The 15,644-nt window shown below is 35.7% G+C and overlaps 1 pseudogene; it reads right to left on the bottom strand.

Annotated features, from left to right (window-relative positions):
• Nucleotides 1-13,801: 13,801 nt before the first annotated feature.
• On the bottom strand, nt 13,802-13,898 carry LOC122109108 (annotated as a pseudogene).
• Nucleotides 13,899-15,644: the final 1,746 nt, after the last annotated feature.

Below are 15,644 nucleotides of genomic sequence, written 5' to 3'. Positions count from 1 at the left end.
GTCTTTGCCATGCATAAGCTCTGCAACTTCATGCAATCCCATTTGTCCAACCTTTCTATGATTTGTTGTTTCCGGGTCTCTATTAAGAAAATTTCGTCCTTTGCCAAGGAGAGCTAGGGTTCTCCTATTCCATCCTGTAAAGTTTTCAGAGTGTCTGTTTTGACTCCGAGGACTTTGATCCATTTGGAGTTGATTCTGGTGCAGGGTGATATATAAGGATCTAGCTTTAGTTTTCTACAAGTAGTTAACCAATTTTTCCAGCACCATTTACTGAAGAGGCTGTCTTCCTTCCATTCTATTTTTTTTAGCTGCCTTATCAAGACAAGATGGCTGTAGTTCTTTAGGTTCATTTCTGGGTTTTCAATTCTATTCCACTGGTCCTGAGGTCTGTTCTTGTGCACTGGCACAACTACCAAGCTGTTTTGATTACTATGGCTTTCTAGAAGAGTTTGAAATTTGTTATTGATTTTCTTCCAGCACTGTTCTTTCTGTTAAGGATCGTTTTTGCTATACGTGGTCTTTTATTGTTCCATATATATTTTTGGATTGCCTTTTCTATTTCCTTGAAGAATGAGGTTGGAAAATTGATAGGTATCACATTCAATTTATAGATAGCATTGGGAAGTATTGCCATTTTTATGGTGTTGATCTTTCCAATCTAAGAACATGTTTTTTTTTTGCCACTTTCTAAGTCTGTTTTGATTTCCTTTTTTAGGTATTTAAAGTTTTCATCATAAAGGTCCTTCACTCATTTGGTTAAGTTAATTCCTAGGTATTTCATTTTTTGTGGGGCTATTAGGAATAGAGTTGCTTTCCTAATTTCAGCCACAATTTTCTCATTGTTGGCATACAGAAAAGCCATTAATTTTTGAGGATTAATTTCATACACTGCTACTTTGCCAAAGATTTGTATCACCTTGAGTAACTTGGGAGTGGATTCTTTAAATACAAGATCATGTCATCTGCAAAGAGGGGGAGTTTTACTTCTTCTTACCCTATTGGGATCCCCTTTATGTTCACATCTTGTCTTATTGGTGTAGATAGGCATTCTAATACTAGATTGAAGAGCAGAAGAGAGAGTGGGCATCCTTGTCTCATTCCTGAGTTTAGAGGAAATAGCTTTGTTTTTCACCATTGAGTACAATGCTTTCTGTAGTCTTGTCATACACAGCCTTTATTGTATTGAGGAATGTTCCATGGTTTCCTAATTTTTCCAGGACCTTCACCATAAAGGGGTGTTGGATCTTGTCAAAAGCTTTTTCTGCATCTATTGAGATAACCCTGTGGTTCTTATCCTTGCTCTTTCTGATGTGATGAATTATGTTAATTGATTTGCGTATATTGAAGCAGCTTTGTATCACTGAAATGAATCCTGTTTGCTCGTGGTGTATGATTTTTTGGATGAATTGTTGAAATCGATTAGCCAAAATTTTGTTGAGAGGCTTTGCATCTATGTTCATGAAAGAAATGGGTCTATAGTGCTCTTTCTTTGATGAGGGTTTTGGTATGAGGGTAATGATGGCTTCATAGAAAGCGTTCGCTTTATTGGGGAGTTACATCCATTAATATTGAGAGATAAGACTGAGAGGTATTTGGATGTTCCTGCCATTTTATCCTCCTTCTTGGGAGCTACGCCTACTGCATTCTTCCTATGGTTCTTGGATTCTGTTTGGGTGTGGTTTCTTGGCCTTTATTGTGGTCTTGTGGTTTTCTATGTGTAGGACATTAAGTATCTTTTGTAGAGCTGATTTGATGGACATATATTGTTTGTTTTTCTTTGCTATGGAAGATTTTTATTTTACCTTCAGTTATGAAGGAGAGTTTAGCTGGGTACACTATTCTTGGTTGATAGTTGTTTGTCTTTAGGGCATGGCATACATCATTCCAGGCTCTTCTTGCTTTAATTGTCTCTGTTGAGAAATCTGAGGTGATTCTAATTGGTTTTCCTTTATAGGTGACTGATCTTTTCTCCTTGGCAGCTTTAAGGATCTTTTCCTTGATCTGAATTGATCCCATGTGGATTATAATGTGATGATGGGATGTCCTGTCCTTGTCTGGTCTATTTGGAGTTCTAAAAGCTTCTTGTATCTGAATATGCCTATCTTTTTGCGTGTTGGGAAGTTTTCTGCTGGGATCCTGTTAAACAAATTTTCTAGACCATTAACTTCTGTCTCTATGTGCTCCTCTACACCCATTTCCCTCAGATAAGACCTTTTGATGATGTCTTCCAAGTGTTGAATAGATTTATCATATTTCTTGAATTTGTCTTAGATAGTTGTATGTTCTTTCTCTATAATACCTAGGCTGTCTTCAATGCCGGAGATTCAATCTTCTGCATGGTCTAACCTACTGTCAAGACTTTCTACTACATTTTTTCATTTCTTTTGCTTCTGATTGGTCGGTTTTTATGGCTTCAAAATCTTTGTTGGAGCTTTGTTTTAGATCTTGTATGAAATTCTTTCCTTCCTTAACTTGTGTTCAGTGTTTATTCTCAAATCACTTAGTTGAATGGTTATGGTTTCCTTGGACTCCCATTGCTTCTGTTGGGCTCCATTCAGCATTCTCTTTGTGGTCTCCCTGACTCCTTTCAGGTGCCTGTTTATGGATTCCATGAATGCCTTTATTGATCTTTGTCTATGCTCATCCCGCTCTTGCAATTCTTGTATTACTCTTTGATTAGATTTCTCACGTTCATGCAATTCCTGTAGTTCTCTTTGTCTGATCTCAGCCTGCTCATGCAATTCCTTTATTTCTCTTTGAGTGTTCTCAACCTGCTCAGACAATTCCAGTATCAACCTTTTAGTATCTTCCTCAAGCCCATGAGCTTCCTGTTTTGATCTTTGGTTTGCCTCCTCTCTCTCCCTATCACGCTCACACTGAGTCCTTTGCAGGGTTTCAATCATTTCATTCACTATGTTTACCAGTAATGTTTGTAGAGCTTTTTGGGAACTCTCCTATGGATTATTCATTATCTGTTCTATCACCTGATTATCTTGAGTGGGAATTGAGATACCCGGACTTGCCATTTTTCCTTGTGTTTTTCTTGTTTGTTCTGCCCATTTGGGATGAAAGTAATGCTAGTTTTGTGCTAGAACACCATTTTAAGGCAAGCATCAAATAAAGTCCTGTAATGGCATAGTCAAAACTCTGCAGATACAATCTATTTCAAGAGATACAGTCTATTCAACATTAAACAACTATGTATTAATGGGGTAAGAATAGCAAAGAAGAATTTGACAAACCAGAAATTATTATGTTTAGGGAGAAAGGTGTGGAAAAATAGGGATAGAGGGATGTGGATAGGTAAAAGGAGAGTGAAATTAACCAAGTCCTACTCTCAAGAGGGAAATGGATTGGAAAGAATGAAAGGAGAGAGAGAAAAAAATTAAAAGAAGAGACAAGAAAAAAATGGAAAGACAAATATTTAAATTTAAAAAGGGAAACTCTTAAAAGTAATGAAAATTTAAAGAAGTGACATTGAGAGATGAATGGGGATAGGATGAGAGGAGGGGAGGGATAGAAAGGAGACCTGAAAAACTAAAAAAATAATTATTTGTGGAGGGGAAGAGGAAAAACAAGTCGTTTAAATAAGATACCCGTTGCAACAATGAGAAGTACAAGTTGTCATGTCGAAAACGAACTTTACAACTTTGGTAGGGGGGGGATTACATGGGGGGCAGTGGGAGGCTGGGAAGGAATGGGAAGGGGAAACAAAGGAGGAGGCTACAATGCTTGATAAGAAATGTTCTCATTATCTTGCCCATGTAATTTTAACCCATATGTACAGTATTTTCAAAATAAAAAAATAAATTAAAAAATACTTCAAATATTGTATAGGTATAAATAGATAATACTGCTATTAAGGAATTTAATCCTAAGAAGTTTTGAATTGAGGAATACATTTATGAATTAAGTATGTACACAATGGGGGATAAGGTCTTATAATCAATGACAGGTATATATGAGGATAAGCAGAACAACAAATAATTCATGCAAAAAGAACAAAAGATGAAATAGTAAAATCAATGAGAAAAAAAGAACAAAAAATACCTAAAGGTCAGTAGAGATTTTTTTTAAAAAAGCACATATACACCTAAAATAGGAGTTATAAGAGGAAGAAAAAAAGATTAATAAAAACAATTTTTTATAATTAAAAAGTAAATATTTTAAAAGATATAATAAAAGACTTCTTTGATTTTGTTTTTGGGGTGTTGATGGGAAGATCCTGTATCTCCCTTGTGTCAGTAACCAGTCTCTTGGTGGAGTCTCTGCTTTGCTTATGGTGTTTCTTTTTCTGTGGCTTGATTGGTTTTTTTAAGTCAGTTTGTTTGGGCAGGCAGAAAAAATTCTGTTGGTTTACCCAGAAGTTTGTGATCTTCCTCTGAGGTTAGTTCAGTGGGAGGGAGATCTGCTTTGAGTATCACAAAAGAGGGAGATGGCTGTTTCCTCTAGTTTGGAGTTGCTGTGAAAAGGCTGGGTTCTGGGGAAAGTTGAGGCCTTTCAGAAAACAGTAGCTTTTCCCTGAGGGGCTAGCTTCTGAGACATTCACAGAGCCCAGCCTGGAGCCATTCTCAGGGTTTATGTTTACTGAGTTTCAATTGATTGTCAGGGCTGCTGTAGAGAGGAGCAGCCTCTGGCTCTTTTTACCCAGTGAAGAAAGCCACTCCTTCATGGGTGTAGCTTTCTCTGCCTGGTTGTGGAGTTCAGAATGGCAGGTCAGGGTAGGTACTTGTGACTCGCTAAATGACTCTTTTGTTTTCATCAAAGGACTGAGTTGGAGCTAGCTGCTTAGCCAGGCCTTTGTCTGTATCAAAGATGGATATCTCCGCTGTTGGGGGGAGGAGTGGCCTTCCCTCCTCTGCTTCTTTTGAGAAGCAGTGAGAATGTCAGTTTTGTACTCACGCGGGAGTGTTGGTTCCTGGGTAGCCTATGTTCTGCTATCTGCAGGATGAAGATATCTGCTATTTGTCAGTTCTTGTTGGTGTTGAGTAAAATCTGCTCACCTGCTGCATCTGGCACATTTGTCCCAAACTCTCTGGGTTGTAGGTATGGTGGCTATGGACGCCACCACAGCCGCCACAGCCGCTGCAGCCATGGCTGCTGGAAAATGCTCACATCTGTCTCCTTACCTGGATTTTCCCTCTCTGGCCAAACTCTCTGTACTGTGATGCACACTTGGTGTGCCTAGGACTGTTCACTGGAACATTAGAACTGCTTTCTCTGCGAGAACTTGTTTAGCCACCAGGTTCTCCTCTGCCATCTTCTCGAAATTCCTGAAGGTGTTTAAATGTTACTGGAATTGTTTTGGAATAAATATTTTTTACCTTGACTATCTTGAGAAAGAAGATTTGGTTTCTCAGCACTATTGGTAAGAACTTGAGTGAAAGAAACAAAAGGAAAAATGAGGAACAACTCAACACATACATTCAAAAGAAACAAAACAACCCAAGCAAACCCAAATTAACTCAGTACTCAAGAACCTGCAGGAAATTCAAAGGTTTTTAAAAAATAGCTATGATAGGGGCTGGGAAGATGGCTCAGTGGTAGAGCGCTTGCCTTGCATGCATGAGGTCCTGGGTTCGATTCCTCAGCACTACATAAGCAAAAAGAAAAAAGCCGGAAGTGGCGCTATGGCTCAAGTGGTAGAGTGGTAGCCTTGAACTGAAGAGCTGAGGGACAGCGCCCAGGCCCAGAGTTCAGGCCCCACGACCGGACTCAAAAAAAAATAGCTATGATAAGCTTATGAAAATCCTGACTACATGGGAGCCTACTGTGGTGAGGATAGTGGTTAAAGCTCAGACTGGACCGAAAGATCTGTACACAATGCCAGGAACCTGTTATTCTAAATTCCAGGAAGAATAACACGAAGTAGACTGAGCCCACGATCATACACAAGTAGGAAGCGAGATTCAATCTGAAAGTTAATCAGGATAATTTAGGGCTGGGGGCATGCCAAAGTGGTAAGAACATCCATTTAGAAGACACAAGACACTCAATTGAAATTCTAATATTATGGGTATTAAAGAACAAAAGCTATGACTTTAAATAATTGGAATAATTGCAAGATTTGAATATTGAGTGGAGAAAAATCCATGAGAGAGATAGAGTTTACCCATGTTGCAATGCTTTCTACTTATGTGATAATATTATGTGGTACTCCAGGTACAACAGAGTTACCTTGCAATGAGCATGGATGTGCATTTGGGTGAAAGAAATACTCTACTTACACAGGTGTAAATTAAATACTTTTTGGGGGTAGATTTTAGTTCTTGAACTAAGAGCCTGGGTGATATCTCTGAGTCTTTTCTCTCAAGGCTATCACTCTACTACTTTGAGCCACAGTTCCAATTCTGATTTTCTGTTGGTTGTTTGGAGATAAGAGGCTCATGGACTTTCCTGCCCAGGATGGCTTCAAACCAAGATCGTCAGATCTCAGCCTCCTGAGTAACCAGGATTCCAGGCCTGAGCCGTCCATGTTTTTAATAATTTAGTAAATTGTAGTTACAGAAGTTAAAATTTATCATTATAACTTTTATAATATATGTGTGTATATTTATATCAATGCATACATATAGAAATATTTTAATGTGTTTTTGTATCTACAGTAGATTTATGAAATCATCCTTCATTACAAAATAACATGGAAACAAGTTTAATGAGGAGCAAAGCATAGGGAATAGTCACGTTTCTTGTTGAATGAAATATGAATTGTGAGAATCAGTTTGAGAAAACCATTTAACAAAATGGATAATGGCTATTAATTCCAATCCCTTTATTTGCCCATATTTTGCATCCTCACACATGAGTGTCAAAGTCAAACCACACATTTTTGCCTTTGTAGTTAAATCATGCTATAATTTAGGGGATAGGTGAAGTAATCAAATAAAAGATTAAAATAATAGTAAGTGATGCTATGAGAGCTGAAAATTATTTTAAATATGATAGTAGCTAATTAAATTCCATATCTCTTACTTTTACTCTATTGTCATATCCCTCATTACCACATTAGGAAAGTACATATAAGATTCTCACTAAATTATGTGTAAAATTATGAAAAATGTATTAAAAGAATATGGGCACATCGGGGCTAGGAAAGTGGCTCAGTGGTAGAGCTCTTGCCTTGCATGCATGAGGCCCTGGGTTTGATTCCACCACATAAGCAAAAAGAAGAAAGCTGGAAGTGGCGCTGTGGCTCCAATGGTAGATTGCAAGCCTTGAGCAGAAAAGCTGAGGGCCAGCGCCCAGGCCCGGAGTTCAGGCCCCTCTTCTGGACAGAAAACAACAACAACAAGAATATGGGCACAGTGTGGTTTTAGCTGATTCAGACCTGTAGGGGGTAGTGTGTTTTTGAGAACTTGAAATGGAGATGAAGGATGTGCTTATTCTGGAAAATTGGCTAGAGGGTTGCTCCCAGAAAAACAGTGGTGAATTCTTCCCAAAGGTTACAGTAAAATCAATCTCACAATTATGTTCTCTATTGCACTATTCACCATAGAGAACTTACGGAATCAGCCCAGATGCCCTTTAGCAGAGGGATGGTTGGAGAAAGTGTTGCACATAAACACAATTGGATTGCACCCATCCATTATAAAGACCGTTACAGCATTTGCAAACAAATGGATAGATCTAAAATTATGTTAAGTAAACGACGTCAGAGTCAGACACACAAAGGACGCGTATTTGGAAGCCAGAATTTTATGCAAGTTAAACAACAGTATTAATCAAAGCATGCTATTTGCAGAGGAGTATTTAAAAGGTGTAATTTCTTATAAAATTGAACTTTTAATCCAACAAAATGAATACCAGGAAACTATCACTTGGAAAATGTGAGGGGAAGTCAAAAGGAAGGATTAAAGAGACTTACGGAAGTAGAGAGTGAAGCCATAATATTCAATGCAGATAGTATGAAACTAGGAAAAAATGAAAGTGGGGTGAGGTTTGGAAGGATGTGAGAAATTTATGTAAAGATCCATCATACTTAAAAACTGATTCATTGAAGGGAAAACCCTTCGTACAACTATTTACTAAAAATATAATGAAAAACAATGGAGACATCTAATCTTAACCCATGAATCAATATGATAATTTCCTTCTCAGAAATTTTCTTTGCAGGTATTATCCTCAAAATAACAGAAAAGTGAACAACGCAATGAATATGAATACATCACTTTGCCTATCCTAAATAGACACAATATAAAAATCACAGTACAAATATTTGAATATATCACATGATAAAATAACAAGTAGAAAATATCAAACTATGATTGTTTTTCCAAGTACTTTACCTTTGGTATCTAATTTAATCCCCACAATAATCCCATAAAGTAGAACTACTTCTATTTTTAATTCTAAGATGAGGATATGTAAGTCTTCTGAGTTGGAATTACTAGTACAACATTGTACACACGGTAAGTGTTAGGCTGCGGTCCATTCCCACCATATCAAATAACCTCATTCTATTTTATAACTAAATACCAGCACTCAGTCTACTAATTCTAGGAAAATTTCCCAAAATTATTGTGCACACTCTAATAATATTTCACTTTATCTTTGTTAGAAAATAGGTAACTAAGCCGGACACCGGTGGATCACCCCTGTAATACTAGCTACTCAGGAGGCTGAGATCTGCGGATTGTGGTTCAGAGCCAGCTCGGGCAGGACAGACTGTGAGACTCTTATCTCTAATAAACCACTAGTAAACTGGAAGTGGCACTGTGGTCCAAGTGGTAGAGACCAGGGACAGCACCCAAGCCCAGAGGTCAAGCCCCATGACCAACAACAACAACAAAAGAAAATAAGTAACTGTAATATGAAAACTCCAAGTTCATAATCAATTTATACCTCCCTGGTGAAAGGAACTGCTAAACTATAACATTCTTGATTTCTAGCTCAAAATACTATAAATCATATTTTATCCCTTCACTCAACACTGCACTGCCTGGGGACCCCATCTCTGGTTAACACAGTCTTACTGAAAGAATGACCTGCCCAATTCCTGATGGAAACAGACTGCAGGTCTTTTGGAGCAATTGTTTCCATATTGTAGCTCACCTAAATTGTTTACCATTAGAAGTATTTTGATTGCTTTTTATACCCAACATTTTGGGAGAAATGTACTACTTTATAATGTTATTAAAGAAAGACTGATATAAAAATCACTTTTCACCCCAGATAAATATTTTACCTTTCGTATACACAAAAATGCAGTCTGACATATTAATGTTAGGAATGAGAGGTTAAAAATCATAAGCACCAAGACCTAAGTATGAATTAAAGATTCTCCAACTTGTGAATACAATTGGTTTAAAAAAACATCAATACTACTGCATTTTTTAATTCCCTATGATAATGATAATGATTCCCTATGATAATGATAATGAAAATGATAAACTCTTAACACTTAAAAATAACTCATTTTCTTGGGAGTAGGACACATAACACAAGGTTAATTCTAATCATTTAAAAAGACGTTTATTTATACTAAACATTCACTCATAACTATAAAGATTCTAAAACTAACTGAAGTACAGAGACACAAAGGAAATAATTTAACTGCATCATGTACATTCAATGGACTGTTAATAGAAAACAAAGTTATACTATTAATTAGCTTACCCAATTCACTTACATTCTTTTATTCTATTCCATTTACTTTCATAAAAACTGTGTTTTCATAAAATGATGCATGAAAAAGCCTATATGCCCACTTACATTTTCAGATCTTAACAATATTTATTTCAGAAATTTTAGCTCTATAGTCAATGAACTGAAATAATACTAAAATATTTAAAGGACTTTCAGAAATTGCAAGACTTCCTCTGGGATGTTATGTATATTGGAAAAGATATTCAAAAAGCCTTATTTGTTAAAGTTGCCATAGTTACTCCCACAAAAGAGCCATTGGTAAAGATCCCTGTGCATGTACAAAACACCTTCAAATACATACACAATCTGGACATGACACATCCTTTTTGTTTGTTCGTTTTTGGAAGGAATATCTAACAAGCATATCTACAATACTTATTTTGTCAATAAGATGGGATATTCAAACGTAATATGGGTTTGATTAACTCTTAGTGCGAATAGATATGGTCTTGCAAAGAAAGTGATTTTCTACAGAAAACCGGAAAGAGTTTATCCAACTTGTGTTTCACAGGAATAACCAGAGAGTAACACCTGTTTGGTCACGTCAGTCCAAATCACTCCATGAGTGTATATTAAAAGTATAACCAATTTAAGAGGTCAAATATGAATTTTGTACTGACAATCATCTTACAGCAATAACTTACTACCTAATTATGTCTGTATCTTCTTACCTCACATAAAATAAGAGCTGAAAGCGGTCTCTTTATCTAACTTAATGCTGTAAATGCTTTGATTATGATGACTTTTTTAGTAGACAAATAATATGTACAGAAGGGTGGTTCCACTGAAATGACATGACAGAACACTGATAAATAAAACATTGCAAGACAGTTAGCTCTTTTCAGCCTCACTCTGTCCAGATTGGCAAGCAACATTGCAACAGCACACGCACACATATACATGTATACACATGTTCGCAAATGTACACACACATGTACATGCATGCTAAATTCAGGGTTTATTGTACAAAAAAGTTCAAATAAAATATTAGTGATTAGGACAAATGATAATATGCCTTATTACAAAATAATACATGAACCATCACCACCCATGTTACATTTTACCTGCCTCTCCAAATGTGACCACTTAATTTATTTTTAATTAATTGATTACCTTATTAATTCGTTTGGTGCTGATACTAGGGCTTGAACTAGGGCCTGGCTTTGTCCCAGAATTTATTTTTTGTTTCAGTTTTCTCAAGGCTAGCATTTTACTGCTTGTACCATAGCTCCATTTCTAGCTTTTTCTGGTTACTTTCAAATCAGAATCTAATGGACTTTTTTTTTCTTGGCCTGCTTTCAAACCACAATCCTCAGATTTCATCTTTCTGATTAACTACTACTAAAGACAGAAGACATCAGTGTGGCTTCTAATTTTTCCTCTGTAGTTATCAAATGCACATACTTAAATAGTAATTTAAAACTGAGAGTATAGAAGCAAGATGTACAGTGATGATACTGTCCTGTCAGAAATTCAAGTTAGTAATGTAAATTATTCTTAAGACCATACACAAAAAATATCATATTATAGTGTAAGAGAACTCACTATTGAACATATGAGCCTTAAGAGCTTTCTAATAGATCCATTATTTATTGTTATCCAACATTAGAAAAATGTATGAGGCATTGGTAAAATAGAAGTCCTTTGCATGACTACATATATTCCTTGTTTTTTTTTTTTTAAAGACACTTGCTTTCATTTAAAAAGTAGGCCTGTCTATTGTCTTCATGTGATTTCAATAATTGAAAGTGCTTAGTGAGAAGGTCAAAATGTATTAGTAGTCCTTAACTATCAATTCTCATTTTTCTTCTTGGAGAATATAATGATCAAATCAATAATTCAGAATCAGAAATCAATATTTCAGAATCATGCTTCCAGTGCAAGTGGATCACCAGTAAGAAATCCTCAATACCAATTTCCACAAAGTTTTGTCACAGATACAATCTCCCTGCCTTCTCTAGCTGCTTTACTACCTTACTATTTCTTCATTATACAGGAAAAGTGTGATTCACCTGGTTTCAGTCAGATCTGTTGCTAGAATTATCAAGGAATTAGTTTATTGTCTGTAATTTGGTCAAAGTTATGTCTCATTATGTATGCTACTATAAATGTATTTACTAATTTCAAGTAAATACATAAATTCTATTCCCATCTTTTTTATAAAATAAAATTTTGTTTGCTCTATAAATTGATCAGAGGCATGGATTTTGTGGCTAGCTAGGTCATTGCACATCATCTGTCTCTCTCTCCCTTTCTTGGTTCTCATAGATAATATGATTGCTCCATAATTATCCTAATTTATTTTGCTTTCATATTTTTGGTTGCATCATTTCAGTTTTTGCTCTGCCATTTCCCAAATCATTTATATAGAAGGCATTATTTCCTAATTTCTCATTCCTAGAATAAGCTGCACATGAAGACATCACTGGTCCTCATTTTCAGTGTGTACATTTGAATACGGAGGAACATCTTTCCTCTGCTCTCCATCAATTCCCTACTCTCCAGTGAGAATAATTTCGAATAGTAAAATTGGAAAAAGAGAAAATAAATCATGGTGAATAAACAGTTGCGGAAAATTCACTGGATATTTCTGACCAGTTCAACCAATGTGAACTATTAGGAAAATACATGGACACCTCATTCCCACTGGCACTCAAAGTTTCTGGTTAGGCAATTCTTAGGAATATGAAGAACAAGATGAAAAAATAAGGAATGATAACAATTGCAAGAAAAAAAATGAAGAAGGATCCAAGCAAATTTTTTCATTGGGCTGCCAAAAATATTCGACTTACTACAGTGCGGAGACTTCTTTCCCAAAAGGCCACTCATGTGAATAGTAGGGATGACGATGAGTATCCCCATCTTCATCGAGAAGCGTACAGTGGACAATTAGACATTGTCAGTGAGTTGGTGTCTCAAGCGGCACATGCAATAACTGTAGATGAATGGACACCCCTGCACAGTGCATATACGTGGAATAATACCAGAGTGACTTCTTTATTACTTCATCATGATGCAGATACCAATGCCCAACTAAAGGCCTCTTGTCCCCCTTACATCTTGCTGCTGAGAATTGAGCTAGCAAATATATGCTTGATTTCCTTCTGTTGAACCATTATATAAAACCAGGCCTGGAGAACAACATAGAAAAAATTGCATTTGATATTGCCAAAAGGATAAGTATGTATCACTACCTCTATGAAGTTGTGGAAGGCTGTACAAATTGTTCACCTATGTCCTAATGGTCGGGTTAAGTTTCTTAAATTTCAAAAATGCAAGTCGATCTTCTGTGTCCCTACAAAATATTTTCACAATCCAAATAAGAGCAATATATTCTATTTTGATCTGTCATGGGGCTTGAACTCTGGGCCTGGGAGCTATTTCTGTGTTCTTCAGCTCAAGGTGAGCGCTCTACTACTTGAGTCTCAGCTCCACTTCCAGTTTTCTAGTGGTTTATTGGAGATAAGAGTACCACAGACTTTCCTTCCCAGGCTGCCTTGGAACCATGATCCTCAGATCTCAGCCTCTTGTGTAGCTAGCATTATAGGCATAAGCCACATGTGCCCAGCAACACCAATATTTTACTGTAAAACTTCATGGATTCCGCAGAATTCTTCCAAGTGAATTGCCTGCATTGGATGTCAAAATGTATTCAATAGTTTTTGTATACATGTATAATGATTTCTTCAGAGTTTGTGATTTTTTAATCAGAAACAATTTTAACTTACCTGTTGAAATGAGTAGTACAGAAACTAAAATATTTCTGGTGCTTGTCTGAAAAAGTATATTTTAAAATATTCTATATTCTATGTTTGCATAATGTTCATAATTTATTTTATTTTCTCCTAGATATACTTTGAATTCTACATTATTTTATAATATTGAGGTTCATTAATGTGTTCTTTCTGATTGTATTCCATATAGAAACAGTTTGATTCCTTTTTTTCTAGGTCTTAATATTATTTTTCTTTGGGATAAAATGACAATGTTGTCTAATTTGAAAAGTTTTGTAAAGTTTATGCTATGTAAACGCCTTTCTGCGGTGAATATTTAATACACTGATGTCAAACTGAATTTAATTATATGAATTACGTGTATTGTTACAGTTGTAATTTTGTTTTAATAACTGTTTTTCATTTCTTGCATCTGAAGAATGAAACATATGGAATACTTCTCAAATTTTCATGTTATCCTTGTGCAAGTGCCATGTTAATCTCTGCATTGTAATTTGAGTATTAGTGCTGCTGAAGCATGTAGTATCCTCTAAATTTAAGTAGTTAATGATGCAATCTTTATACAAGCCTATATCTATGGGTGCCTACTTGTAACAAGGAAACCGTATTGTTCCTAACAATGCTATCGATCTTATTTCCCTAAAATTCTGTGAATAGTAGAAAAAATTATATTGATCAATCAATTGCTCACATTTGCAAATTTTTTTGTCAATGACTATCTTAAGTCTTTTTATTTGGAATTTGATCACACTCTCAATTATTTATAGATAGGTCCAAAGGTGATGGCTTTTTCAAGTACTTATTTATCCAACTGTGTTAGCTATGTGGACCTAATGGATTCAAAGTAAGCATTGCTTAAGAGCTACTTCTAAACTTCTTCAGCTGATATTTTCCCAAATGAGGTGTTACTGGCACAAATGTCTACCTGAGCCTTTACCCTTCTTCCATGTGGGAACAGACCAACCAGAATATCTTACCCTGACAGCATAGATTGTCTTACTAGAACAAAACTAATCTTGGTTACAAGGGATCATAGAGAGATGAACAGTTCAAACAGAACTGTTCAGACTAGAATGTATTTTATCAAAATATAATTGTTTATTATACCTTCCATTTCAAAAGTAGCTAAAGCCAAGAAGGTGAAAAAATTGTTCATATGCATGATTACTTAATGTTCTGGCCTGTCTATCATCCAACCAGGCAGGAACTTACACTACTGCCTTTTTATCACCAAATATTTTCATAGTTGAGGGAGAAGTCCATATGTTTCTCCTAGTTATTAGGCATTAAATTGATACTGTTTTAATCACAGTGTTTCCTCTTGCCTCCATGCTGTAAATCTACAAATGGTAAATCTTTAGGTCTAACTCTATCAAACACTAAGGTAGAGATAATGGAATAATACTTTAAAACAGAGTTGCCTTTGATACAGTAACTACAACAGAACAATGCAAACCTGTGCCTTTTAATTATATTATATATAATTATATATTTTATATTTATATGTGCTGATTTTATATTTCACACAGTAAAACTTACTAGAATTAGTTGATAATTTGACAAATAAATTGATATTTATTTATTCCAATAAATAGAATTGGAATATAAATAATTAGGTTTAAAATATATATTAGATATAAAAAGTATCAATGCAATGTCTTTAGTATAAACTTGTGATACATTCTAACTGTTCTTGGTCTTCTGAATCCACATGGTAAAAAACAATGTTTTCCTCTAATCTATAATGCATTTTACTCTGCTGCTCTGTTTATTGTTTTAACTGTCTTGTCCCAAACTGTTTTTCTCCATATTTCGGAAGCATTCCTATTGATTATACCCAAATTTTGCTAAGATGTCTAAAAAAAATTATCCTTCTGCAGTCCCCATGGGTCCTAGGATCCCAGGTCGCAGTTACCTGCATCATCAGATAACAGGGGCAAGACTTCTCACCAAGGCCCATGCAACATGTCAGCACATAGTAATTGAAGACCAACCTCAATTTCTCATTTCCTATATTTCAGGGCCCCAATTCCTTGAGATGCAGGTATTAGCAGTAAGCAATTGTGGAATGCAAGGCAACTTAAAATGAAGAATGAAATAACAAAATTTGAGAGAAAGTACTGTAATTAAAACATTCAACTTATAGATGACCAGCCCATATGAGTGAACAAGTTCACAAAGTGTCATAAGATTATTTTTAATACCCCTCCCCTATGATTAATGAAAGATTTTATTTCAACATAAGTGGGCCAAAAAATAGTTCCT

This window comes from Dipodomys spectabilis, unplaced genomic scaffold (genome assembly GCF_019054845.1).
Source record: "Dipodomys spectabilis isolate Male_0828 unplaced genomic scaffold, ASM1905484v1 ptg000068l, whole genome shotgun sequence".
NCBI lineage: Eukaryota > Metazoa > Chordata > Mammalia > Rodentia > Heteromyidae > Dipodomys > Dipodomys spectabilis.
Note: the sequence above shows the minus strand (reverse complement) of the source record. Positions and strands in the feature narration are given on the sequence as shown.